The sequence below is a fragment of the Pelophylax lessonae genome, assembly GCF_965119305.1.
Source record: "Pelophylax lessonae genome assembly, chromosome: 6".
Lineage (NCBI taxonomy): Eukaryota > Metazoa > Chordata > Amphibia > Anura > Ranidae > Pelophylax > Pelophylax lessonae.
The window spans coordinates 326,808,015-326,821,646 of record NC_138773.1 but is presented as its reverse complement, the minus strand read 5'-3'; the positions used below and the strand labels follow the sequence as shown (position 1 = coordinate 326,821,646).

Sequence of the window (13,632 nt, the reverse complement as noted above, 5' to 3'; positions counted from 1 at the left end):
TGTAGACTGGTCCTCATGCTGGGTGCAGGTTGTTCTGTAGACAGGTCCTCATGCTGGGTGCAGGTTGCTCTGTAGACTGGTCCCCATGCTGGGTGCAGGTTGCTCTGTAGACTGGTCCTCATGCTGGGTGCAGGTTGCTCTGTAGACTGGTCCCCATGCTGGGTGCAGGTTGCTCTGTAGACTGGTCCTCATGCTGGGTGCAGGTTGCTCTGTAGACTGGTCCCCATGCTGGGTGCAGGTTGCTCTGTAGACTGGTCCTCATGCTGGGTGCAGGTTGCTCTGTAGACTGGTCCCCATGCTGGGTGCAGGTTGCTCTGTAGACTGGTCCTCATGCTGGGTGCAGGTTGCTCTGTAGACTGGTCCTCATGCTGGGTGCAGGTGCTCTGTAGACTGGTCCTCATGCTGGGTGCAGGTTGCTCTGTAGACTGGTCCTCATGCTGGGTGCAGGTTGCTCTGTAGACTGGTCCTCATGCTGGGTGCAGGTTGCTCTGTAGACTGGTCCTCATGCTGGGTGCAGGTTGATCTGTAGACTGGTCCCCATGCTGGGTGCAGGTTGCTCTGTAGTCTGGTCCTCATGCTGGGTGCAGGTGCTCTGTAGACCGGTCCTCGTGCTGGGTGCAGGTTGTTCTGTAGACTGGTCCTCATGCTGGGTGCAGGTTGCTCTGTAGACTGGTCCTCATGCTGGGTGCAGGTTGCTCTGTAGACTGGTCCCCATGCTGGGTGCAGGTTGTTCTGTAGACTGGTCCCCATGCTGGGTGGAGGTTGCTCTGTAGTCTGGTCCCTATGCTGGGTGCAGGTTGCTCTGTAGACTGGTCTTCATGCTGGGTGCAGGTTGTTCTGTAGACTGGTCCTCGTGCTGGGTGCAGGTTGTTCTGTAGACTGGTCCTCATGCTGGGTGCAGGTTGCTCTGTAGACTGGTCCTCATGCTGGGTGCAGGTTGCTCTGTAGACTGGTCCCCATGCTGGGTGCAGGTTGCTCTGTAGACTGGTCCTCATGCTGGGTGCAGGTTGCTCTGTAGACTGGTCCCCATGCTGGGTGCAGGTTGCTCTGTAGACTGGTCCTCATGCTGGGTGCAGGTTGCTCTGTAGACTGGTCCCCATGCTGGGTGCAGGTTGCTCTGTAGACTGGTCCTCATGCTGGGTGCAGGTTGCTCTGTAGACTGGTCCCCATGCTGGGTGCAGGTGCTCTGTAGACTGGTCCTCATGCTGGGTGCAGGTGCTCTGTAGACTGGTCCTCATGCTGGGTGCAGGTTGCTCTGTAGACTGGTCCCCATGCTGGGTGCAGGTTGTTCTGTAGACTGGTCCTCATGCTGGGTGCAGGTTGATCTGTAGACTGGTCCCCATGCTGGGTGCAGGTTGCTCTGTAGTCTGGTCCTCATGCTGGGTGCAGGTTGTTCTGTAGACTGGTCCCCATGCTGGGTGCAGGTTGTTCTGTAGACTGGTCCTCATGCTGGGTGCAGGTTGCTCTGTAGACTGGTCCTCATGCTGGGTGCAGGTTGTTCTGTAGACTGGTCCCCATGCTGGGTGGAGGTTGCTCTGTAGTCTGGTCCCTATGCTGGGTGCAGGTTGCTCTGTAGACTGGTCCTCATGCTGGGTGCAGGTTGTTCTGTAGACAGGTCCCCATGCTGGGTGCAGGTTGCTCTGTAGACTGGTCCCCATGCTGGGTGCAGGTTGCTCTGTAGACTGGTCCTCATGCTGGGTGCAGGTTGCTCTGTAGACTGGTCCTCATGCTGGGTGCAGGTTGCTCTGTAGACAGGTCCTCATGCTGGGTGCAGGTTGCTCTGTAGACTGGTCCCCATGCTGGGTGCAGGTTGTTCTGTAGACTGGTCCTCATGCTGTATGCAGGAGCTCTGTAGACTGGTCCTCATGCTAGGTGTAGGTTGCTCTGTAGACTGGTCCTCATGCTGGGTGCAGGTGCTCTGTAGACCGGTCCTCGTGCTGGGTGCAGGTTGTTCTGTAGACTGGTCCTCATGCTGGGTGCAGGTTGTTCTGTAGACAGGTCCTCATGCTGGGTGCAGGTTGCTCTGTAGACTGGTCCTCATGCTGGGTGCAGGTGCTCTGTAGACCGGTCCTCGTGCTGGGTGCAGGTTGTTCTGTAGACTGGTCCTCATGCTGGGTGCAGGTTGTTCTGTAGACAGGTCCTCATGCTGGCTGCAGGTTGCTCTGTAGACTGGTCCCCTTGCTGGGTGCAGGTTGTTCTGTAGACAGGTCCTCATGCTGGGTGCAGGTTGCTCTGTAGACTGGTCCCCATGCTGGGTGCAGGTTGCTCTGTAGACTGGTCCTCATGCTGGGTGCAGGTTGCTCTGTAGACTGGTCCCCATGCTGGGTGCAGGTTGCTCTGTAGACTGGTCCTCATGCTGGGTGCAGGTTGCTCTGTAGACTGGTCCCCATGCTGGGTGCAGGTTGCTCTGTAGACTGGTCCTCATGCTGGGTGCAGGTGCTCTGTAGAACGGTCCTCATGCTGGGTGCAGGTTGCTCTGTAGACTGGTCCTCATGCTGGGTGCAGGTTGATCTGTAGACTGGTCCCCATGCTGGGTGCAGGTTGCTCTGTAGTCTGGTCCTCATGCTGGGTGCAGGTGCTCTGTAGACCGGTCCTCGTGCTGGGTGCAGGTTGTTCTGTAGACTGGTCCTCATGCTGGGTGCAGGTTGCTCTGTAGACTGGTCCTCATGCTGGGTGCAGGTTGCTCTGTAGACTGGTCCCCATGCTGGGTGCAGGTTGTTCTGTAGACTGGTCCCCATGCTGGGTGGAGGTTGCTCTGTAGTCTGGTCCCTATGCTGGGTGCAGGTTGCTCTGTAGACTGGTCCTCATGCTGGGTGCAGGTTGTTCTGTAGACAGGTCCCCATGCTGGGTGCAGGTTGCTCTGTAGACTGGTCCTCATGCTGGGTGCAGGTTGCTCTGTAGACTGGTCCTCATGCTGGGTGCAGGTTGTTCTGTAGACAGGTCCTCATGCTGGGTGCAGGTTGCTCTGTAGACTGGTCCTCATGCTGGGTGCAGGTTGCTCTGTAGACTGGTCCTCATGCTGGGTGCAGGTTGCTCTGTAGACTGGTCCCCATGCTGGGTGCAGGTTGCTCTGTAGACTGGTCCTCATGCTGGGTGCAGGTGCTCTGTAGACTGGTCCTCATGCTGGGTGCAGGTTGCTCTGTAGACTGGTCCTCATGCTGGGTGCAGGTTGATCTGTAGACTGGTCCCCATGCTGGGTGCAGGTTGCTCTGTAGTCTGGTCCTCATGCTGGGTGCAGGTGCTCTGTAGACCGGTCCTCGTGCTGGGTGCAGGTTGTTCTGTAGACTGGTCCTCATGCTGGGTGCAGGTTGCTCTGTAGACTGGTCCTCATGCTGGGTGCAGGTTGTTCTGTAGACTGGTCCCCATGCTGGGTGGAGGTTGCTCTGTAGTCTGGTCCCTATGCTGGGTGCAGGTTGCTCTGTAGACTGGTCCTCATGCTGGGTGCAGGTTGTTCTGTAGACAGGTCCCCATGCTGGGTGCAGGTTGCTCTGTAGACTGGTCCCCATGCTGGGTGCAGGTTGCTCTGTAGACTGGTCCTCATGGGTGCAGGTTGCTCTTTAGACTGGTCCTCATGCTGGGTGGAGGTTGCTCTGTAGTCTGGTCCCTATGCTGGGTGCAGGTTGCTCTGTAGACTGGTCCTCAGGCTGGGTCCCCTCTCTCCAGTATTGTCCCGTCTGTCCAGCAGATTGATGATCAGACATCTGTCAGGCTGCAGGAAGCTCAGAGAGGAGAAAGTTTTCTATTCTCCAGCTGCCACTCATTGATCTTCCATGTTACTGGTTTATGGACCCCCCCCCCCCCTCCCCATTCATCCTCCTCCCCCACTGGTTAATGGATTTCTGTAATGTGAGTATTGTAGATTATCACCCATCATCCACCAATCAGACATCATTTCCCTGCTGGACTTTGGGAGGCAGAAACTGTCCAGATCTATCCAAAATTACCAAATATGCCCCCCCCCCCTTCGCTCCCCCCTCCATGTACATATAACATTGCTAACATGAGTGAGATTATAACACACACCCCCCCCCCATTGGATAGCTGATGATGTGACATTCCCAATTAAATCGATGCGTACCGGATCTGCAATATCGGGTACATTAAAGAGGAACTCCACTTTTGTTTAGAACCCCTCTGGGTGATCTCTGTACATTGCAGAGATTGTAACACGTTGTAGCAGATTCCTATCCTTTGTTATTCTGAAGAAACAGCTGTTTGTTTCTCTGTGTCCTTTATCAATCAGCTGCTGCACCTGCAGGGCTCTAATGAGGAAATCTGCTGGGCCTGCATCCCTTTAGACGTGTTCCTATTGGGAGTATCTCACCAAAAGTGACATTTATGTTGCAGGGGATGCCAGAAATCTGACTTGTATCTTAGTGCAGACTTCTGGGAAAATTGGTGAGCCAATCACACAAGCAGGAAATGATGTTTCTGGGGGGGGGGTCAGTCTACATTCTGTGTACAGAGCGCCTCCAGGCGGCCATATTGCATTTCACACAAAATGACAGCAGCAGCAGACTGAAAAGGAAAGATCACAGACATGTGCAGAACAAAAACATTTGTTTAGTTTTGTTAAATTTGGTATTTACATAAAATTGTTTAGTAAAATTTGTTTAATTTGTTTTGTTCATTCGAATTCAAATCGATTTTAATTTTCTGAATTCTGAAAATTTGAAACTATTCAAATTCCATGTAAATCCAATTCTATTTGAAATCATATTTATTCTATTCAAAATTGGAATTTTGGAAGAAGGTTATGTTCATTCTATTCTATTTTTTTCCCATTCTGTTCTTCTCTATTATATTCAAAATTCAAATTTCAGAAAACAGTTATATTCTTATATTCTCTCTTTTCTATTTTTGATTCTATTATTATATATTATTATTCAAATTTGAATTTACTCTATTCGATATTCGAATTTCAGAAAGGTTATATCCTTTCTATTTTATTCTAGTCTATTCTTTTTTTTTTTTTTCTATTCTATTCTTTTTTGTCTATTCAATTCTTTTCTATTGTATTTGAATTAAAAAAAATTTCTGTTTGAATTTATTCTCTTCGACATTCGAATTTCGGAAAGGCTATATTCTTTCTGTTTTTTTTTATTCTACTCTATTCTATTTATTTTTTTTTATTGTATTCTCTTTTTTTTTTTCATTTTATTCTTTCCTATTGTACTCAAATTCAATTTTTTTTTCTATTTGAATGTATTCTATTCAAATTCGAATTTCAGAAGGGTTATATTCTTTCTATTTTATTCTAGTCTATTCTATTCTTTTTTTTTCTTTTTATTCTATTATTTTCTATTGTACTCAAATTAGAATTTTTGTTCTATTTGAATTTATTCTATTCAAAATTCAAATTTGGGAAAGGTTATGATCTTTCTATTTTATTTTATTCTAGTCTACTCTATTCTTTTTTTTTTCTTTTCCTTTTTGTCTATTCAGTTCTTTTCTATTGTATTCAAATTTGAATTCAAATTTTTTTCTATTTGAATTTATTCTCTTCGACATTCGAATTTTGGAAAGGTTATATTCTTTCTGTTTTATTTTATTCTACTCTATTCTATTTTTTTTTTTTTATTGTATTCTCTTTTTTTTTTTTTTTTTTTTCATTTTATTCTTTTCTATTGTACTCAAATTCAATTTTTTTTTTTCTATTTGAATTTATTCTATTCAAATTCGAATTTCAGAAAGGTTATATTCTTTCTATTTTGTTCTAGTCTATTCTATTTTTTTCTTTTTATTCTATTATTTTCTATTGCACTCAAATTCGAATTTTTGTTCTATTTGAATTTATTCCATTCGAAATTCAAATTTGGGAAAGGTTATATTCTTTCTATTTTATTCTAGTCTATTCTATTCTTTTTTATATTCTATTCTTTTTTGTCTATTCAATTCTTTTCTATTGTATTCGAATTTAAATTCAAATTTATTCTCTTCAAAATTCAAATTTCGGAAAGGTTATATTCTTTCTGTTTTATTTTATTCTACTCTATTCTATCTTTTTTATTGTATTCTCTTTTTTTTTTTTTTTTTTCTATTCTTTTCTATTGTACTCAAATTCAAATTTTTTTCTGTTTGAATTTATTCTATTCAAATTCGAATTTCAGAAAGGTTATATTCTTTCTATTATTTTATTCTAGCCTATTCTATTCTTTTTTTCTATTGTATTCTTTTTCTTTTTTTTCTATTCTTTTCTATTGCACTCAAATTCAAATTTTTGTTCTATTTGAATTTATTCTATTCGAAATTCAAATTTGGGAAAGGTTATATTCTTTCTATTTTATTCTAGTCTTTTCAATTTTTTTTTTCTATTGCATTCTTTTTTTTCTATTTTTTATTCTTTTCTGTTGTATTTGAATTTTTGTTCTCTTTTACTCTATTCTTTTCTATTCCTTTCTTTGCTAATCTATTTTCTATTGTCTTTGGAAATTCAAATTCGATTGGAAAAGTTTTCAATATTTCGGATTGGTTTAAATTCGTTACTGTTGTAATTTGGAAACATCCAAATTTCCAATTAACGAACAATTTATCCGAATTTCAATTTGGAACAAAATGAACTGCACGTGTCTAAAATGTAATAATTAATAACATTCAATTACAACATGACGTGTGTCACAATTGATTGTAGATTTATAGATCTATCTATGATTATAGATTTTTTTTTCTATTTGCAGTTTTTTACCCATGGAAGTGGAGTTCCCCTTTATATAAAAGCTTCCATTGTTGTACATGTGGATATGGGGAGGAGTCAGATCTGTGGAGGGTTCCCTGGGCCAATCTCAGAGATTCCCGTCTGTTACATTTACTGCAGAGAGTTATATTTTGATACAAATATACAGTAGAATAATACAATCAAATCAGCAGAGAAGCCCCACAAGTATAATCTGATATGGGGGCTCCACATTATATAAACAAGGGGCCGGACTATGGTCAGTGGGTCTATAAAATGCCCCATCATTGGTGTCAGTGGGAGGAATAGTGTCCCATCATTGGTGTCAGTGAGAGGAATAGTGCCCCATCATTGGTGTCAGTGGGAGGAATAGTGTCCCATCATTGGTTTCAGTGGGAGGAATAGTGCCCCATCATTGGTGTCAGTGGGAAGAATAGTGTCCCATCATTGGTGTCAGTGGAAGGAATAGTGCCCCATCATTGGTGTCAGTGAGAGGAATAGTGCCCCATCATTGGTGTCAGTGGGAGGAATAGTGCCCCATCATTGGTGTCAGTGGGAGGAATAGTGCCCCATCATTGGTGTCAGTGGGAGGAATAGTGCCCCATCATTGGTGTCAGTGAGAGGAATAGTGCCCCATCATTGGTGTCAGTGGAAGGAATAGTGCCCCATCATTGGTGTCAGTGGGAGGAATAGTGCCCCATCATTGGTGTCAGTGGGAGGAATAGTGTCCCATCATTGGTGTCAGTGGGAGGAATAGTGCCCCATCATTGGTGTCAGTGGGAGGAATAGTGTCCCATCATTGGTGTCAGTGGGAGGAATAGTGTCCCATCATTGGTTTCAGTGGGAGGAATAGTGTCCCATCATTGGTGTCAGTGTGAGGAATAGTGCCCCATCATTGGTGTCAGTGGGAGGAATAGTGTCCCATCATTGGTGTCAGTGGGAGGAATAGTGCCCCATCATTGGTATCAGTGGGAGGAATAGTGCTCCATCATTGGTGTCAGTGGGAGGAATAGTGCTCCATCATTGGTGTCAGTGGGAGGAATAGTGTCCCATCATTGGTTTCAGTGGGAGGAATTGTGCCCCATCATTGGTATCAGTGGGAGGAATAGTGCTCCATCATTGGTGTCAGTGGGAGGAATATTGCTCCATCATTGGTATCAGTGGGAGCAATAGTGCCCCATCATTGGTGTCAGTGGGAGGAATAGTGCTCCATCATTGGTGTCAGTGGGAGGAATAGTGCTCCATCATTGGTGTCAGTGGGAGGAATAGTGCCCCATCATTGGTGTCAGTGGGAGGAATAGTGTCCCATCATTGGTGTCAGTGAGAGGAATAGTGCCCCATCATTGGTGTCAGTGGGAGGAATAGTGCCCCATCATTGGTGTCAGCGGGAAGAATAGTGCCCCATCATTGGTGTCAGTGGGAAGAATAGTGTCCCATCATTGGTGTCAGTGGAAGGAATAGTGTCCCATCATTGGTGTCAGTGGAAGGAATAGTGTCCCATCATTGGTGTCAGTGGGAGGAATAGTGTCCCATCATTGGTGTCAGTGGGAGGAATAGTGCCCCATCATTGGTGTCAGTGGGAGGAATAGTGCCCCATCATTGGTGTCAGCGGGAAGAATAGTGCCCCATCATTGGTGTCAGTGGGAAGAATAGTGTCCCATCATTGGTGTCAGTGGGAAGAATAGTGTCCCATCATTGGTGTTAGTGGGAGGAATAGTGCCCCATCATTGGTTTCAGTGGGAGGAATAGTGCCCCATCATTGGTGTCAGTGGATGGAATGCTCCCTCAAGGGCCTGATAAAGGCAAGAATGGGCCACATCTGTCCCATGGGCCGCAGTTTGGAGACCACTGATCCAAAACAACAGAGCAAAATACAAATAAAGAGCTGAACATACGATAATAGGAACATAACCACCTTCTATGTGCATTGTAATTAAATAGGAAGAAAAATGAGACTCATAAAATAAATAAAATAAATGGCAGCCGACAAGATATAATAATATACAGTAATCCCCCGCTACATCGCGGTTCAGTTTTTGCGGTCCCGGTAATTCGCGGTTTTTTTTGTAATGTTATTTTACTATATAAATCATTAAAAATGAAAGATTTTTGTGTTTTTCATAGCTCTTGCTCTGTCTCTCAGTATCTTTTATGTGTTTAAATGAGTTTCTATTGTTTTAAAAGTGTGTTTAAAGACCTTAAAATGCTTTTACATGTACAGTGACAGTAAAAAAAACATGCCTACAATGCATTTTAATAGGGTTTTTCTATTTCGCGGAATTTCACTTTTCGCGGCTGGGTCCGGAACGTAACCCCCGCAATGGAGGGGGGTTTACTGTATGTAATAAATAATGTGTATCAGTGTTGGAACCTTAGATTGTAAGCTCCTTGGGGGCAGGGACTGATGTAAACGTACAATATGAAGTAAAGCGCTGTGTAAATTGATGGCGCTATATAAGTACTTGTAATAAATAAATAAATTAATAAATAAATAATGAACACTGACGGGGGAAGGCGCTGCTGAAATCGCAGTTTTCATATTGTCTGGCAATGAGAGGACTGCAAAGTGGAATCAGCTTGTTGTGCAGCTATCACATATCGCCATCTAGTGGAGATATTTGGAAACTACATTTAAATTACTATTAGTATTTACCCGAAGTACCACAGGGTTGTTTTTTTTTTTTAATAATGGAAAAGGTTTAAGGGCCCATTTAAACTTATGTCATGTTTTTGTTTTGTTTTTTAGATTGTGTTTAAGCACTTTTTTTTTGGCACTTAGTGCACTTTGCATTCAGTCCGCCCTTAATAAGTGTCCACTGGCCAAATTTATCCGCCACATGCATTGCAAATATTCTTTATTACATGTGTTGTGATGTACTGAGATTTGCATTTGTATGTCCAAAAAGGAACAATAGCTGCCATCACATGCTTTAAATAACCAACGCAAGGGCAGAGATTGGTGTCATAAGGGCAGTGGATGGTGTCACTAGGGCAGTGGATGGTGTCAGTAGGGCAGAGATTGGTGTCAGTAGGGCAGAGATTGGTGTCAGTAGGGCAGTGGAAGGTGTCATAAGGGCAGAGATTGGTGTCAGTAGAGCAGAGATTGGTGTCATAAGGGCAGAGATTGGTGTCAGTAGGGCAGTGGATGGTGTCACTAGGGCAGTGGACGGTGTCAGTAGGGCAGTGGATGGTGTCAGTAGGGCAGAGATTGGTGTCAGTAGGGCAGAGATTGGTGTCAGTAGGGCAGTGGAAGGTGTCATAAGGGCATAGATTGGTGTCAGTAGAGCAAAGGATGGTGTCAGTAGAGCAGAGATTGGTGTCATAAGGGCAGAGATTGGTGTCAGTAGGGCAGTGGAGGGTGTCAGTAGAGCAGTGGATGGTGTCAGTAGAGCAGTGGATGGTGTCAGTAGAGCAGTAGATGGTGTCAGTAGAGCAGTGGAGGGTGTCAGTAGAGCAGTGGATGGTGTCAGTAGAGCAGTGGATGGTGTCAGTAGAGCAGTAGATGGTGTCTGTAGAGCAGTAGATGGTGTCTGTAGAGCAGTAGATGGTGTCTGTAGAGCAGTGGACGGTGTCATAAGGCAGAGATTGGTGTCAGTAGAGCAGTGGATGGTGTCAGTAGAGCAGAGATTGGTGTCAGTAGGGCAGTGGACGGTGTCAGTAGAGCAGTGGACGGTGTCAGTAGAATAGTAGATGGTGTCAGTAGGGCAGTGGACGGTGTCAGTAGAGCAGAGATTGGTGTCAGTAGGGCAGTGAACGGTGTCAGTAGTTTTATATTTTTATTATTTTTACAATTTAATTTTTTTTAAACATTTTTTAGCAGAAAAAGGAGATTTTTTGGGGGGAAATATCGGTGATCTAAACTGGAAATATACTCCACACGGGGTGATTAGGACGTGCCCAGGCAGACCGGGCACACCCTGTGTGCACGCTTATGGTTTCGTTATTTCAAAGGATATATTTACATTTCTTACTATTGTAATTTGGATACATCTGAATTTCTAAATAACGTAAAAAATTTGTCTGAATTTTCGAATTCAGAACGAAACGAATTGCACAGGTCTAATATTTGTTTGAACCTTCCTAACCGAAGCCAGGTGTGTTCAGCTGATCTCTGATTAGGAATGTATTCATGCAGACTTGTAATATTACAGGAATGGAAGAAGCTGTCCATCGATGAGTGTGGCGGTCGGTGGGGCGGGCATACTTGTCACTTCCTGATACCCCATCACACCTGACCACTACACTGACCCTCCTGACCACTACACTGACCTACCTGACCACTATATTGACCTATCTGACTACTACACAGACCCACCTGACCACTACACTGACCTACCTAAACATTACATTGACCTACTCAATTCCTACACTGACCTACCTGACCACTACGCTGACCTACCTGATTCCTACACTGACCTACCTGACCACTACACTGACCTACTTGACTACTACACTGACCTACTTGACTACTACACTGACCCACCTGACCACTAAACTGACCTACTTGACCACTGCACTGACCCACCTGACCTCTAAACTGATCCACCTAACCACTACCCTGACTTTCCTGACCACTACACCGACCTACCTGACAACTCTACTGACCCACCTGACCACTACCCTGACCCACCTGACACCTACAGTGACCCACCTGACCACTACCCTGACCAACCCGATTCCTGCACTGACCCACCTGACCACTACACTGACCCACCTAACCACTACCCTGACCAACCTGATTCCAACACTGACCTACATGACTACTACACTGACCTACATGACTACTACACTGACCCAGCTGACCTCTACACTGACCCAGCTGACCTCTACACTGACCTACCTAACCACTAGCCTGACTTACCTGACCACTACCATGACCTACCCGATTTCTACACTGACATACCTGACCACTACACTGACCTATCTGACCACTACCCTGACTACTACACTGACCCATCTAACCAGTACACTGAACCACCTGACCACTACACTGACCTACTTGACCACTACACTGACCCACCTGACCACTACACTGACCTATCTGACCACTACCCTGACTACTACACTGACCCATCTGATCAGTACACTGACCCACCTGACCCCTACACTGACCCACCACCTGACCCCTACACTGACCTACCTAACCACTAGCCTGACCTACCTGACCACTACCATGACCTACCCGATTTCTACACTCACCCTCCTGACCACTACCTTGACCAAACCTGACCACTACACTGACCTGACCACTACATTGACATACTCGATTCCTACATTAACCTACCTAAACACTACGCTGACCTACCTGACCACTACGTGGATCTACCTGATTCCTACACTGACCCACTTGACCACTACACTGACCCACCAGACCTACCTTATTCCTACACTGACCCACCTGACCACTACACTGACCTACTTGACCACTACACTGACCCACCTAACCACTACACTGACCCACCTGACCACTAGCCTGACCTACCTGACCTACCCGATTCCTACACTGACCCACCTCACCACTACACTGACCCACCTAACCACTACCCTGACCTACCTGATTCCTACACTGACCTACCTGACCACTACACTGACCCACTTGACCACTACTCTGGGCACTACACTGACCCACCTGACCCCTACACTGACCTACCTGACCACTACCCTGACCTACCCAATTCCTACACTGACCCACCTGACCACTACACTGACCCGCTTCACCGCTTCCCTGACTCACCTGACCCCTACACTGACCCACCTGACCCCTACACTGACCTACCTGACCACTACCCTGACCTACCTGACCACTACTTGGACCTACCCAATTCCTACACTGACCTACGTGACTACTACACTGACCCACCTGACCAGTACACTGACCTACTTGACCACTACACTGTCCCCTACACTGACCTACCTAACTACTAGCCTGACCTACCTGACCACTACACTGATCCACCTGACCACTACACTGACCCACCTAACCATTACCCTGAGCTACCTGATTCCTACACTGACCTACCTGATCACTACACTGACCCACTTGACCACTACACTGACCTACCTGACCACTACCCTGACCTACCCGATTCCTACACTGACCCACCTGACCACTACACTGACCTACTTGACCACTACACTGACCCACCTAATCACTACCCTGACCTACCTGACCATTACACTGACCAAATTGACCACTACACTGACCTACCTGACCCCTACACTGACCCACCTAACACTGCCCTGACCTACCTGACCACTACACTGACCCACTTGACCACTACTCTGACCTACCTGACCCCTACAGTGACCTACCTAACCACTAGCCTGACCTACCTAACCACTAGCCTGACCTACCTGACCACTACACTGACCTACTTGACCACTACACTGACCCACCTAATCACTACCCTGACCTACCTGACCATTACACTGACCAAATTGACCACTACACTGACCTACCTGACCCCTACACTGACCCACCTAACACTGCCCTGACCTACCTGACCACTACACTGACCCACCTAACACTGCCCTGACCTACCTGACCCCTACACTGACCCACCTAACACTGCCCTGACCTACCTGACCACTACACTGACCCACCTAACACTGCCCTGACCTACCTGACCACTACACTGACCCACTTGACCACTACTCTGACCTACCTGACCCCTACGGTGACCTACCTAACCACTAGCCTGACCTACCTTACCACTAGCCTGACCTACCTGACCACTACACTAACCTACCTGACCACAATCTCAGGCAAGTTTGCTTGCTGCAAGCTTGCAATACATGGCGTGCTGGCGTCTAATTTTTTGCTGCTCCAGGGCTGCCCTCCCCAGACTGTGTCCACTTCCCCCGGGCCAACAACATGACTCTCCCCTGCTTTTTTTATTTTTCATCTGCTCTGGCAGACAGACTGGCTGCCACAACGCCAGGGATATCAGAGATCTGGT

General features: G+C 46.1%; 1 long non-coding RNA gene across 1 annotated transcript; it reads right to left on the bottom strand.

Annotated features, from left to right (window-relative positions):
• Positions 1-13,018: 13,018 nt before the first annotated feature.
• LOC309557318 lies at positions 13,019-13,632 on the bottom strand. The gene is made up of 3 exons (XR_014225384.1): positions 13,381-13,632; positions 13,297-13,338; positions 13,019-13,090 (listed from the first exon to the last, which is right to left on the bottom strand). It is a non-coding gene; the product is annotated as an uncharacterized lncRNA (long non-coding RNA).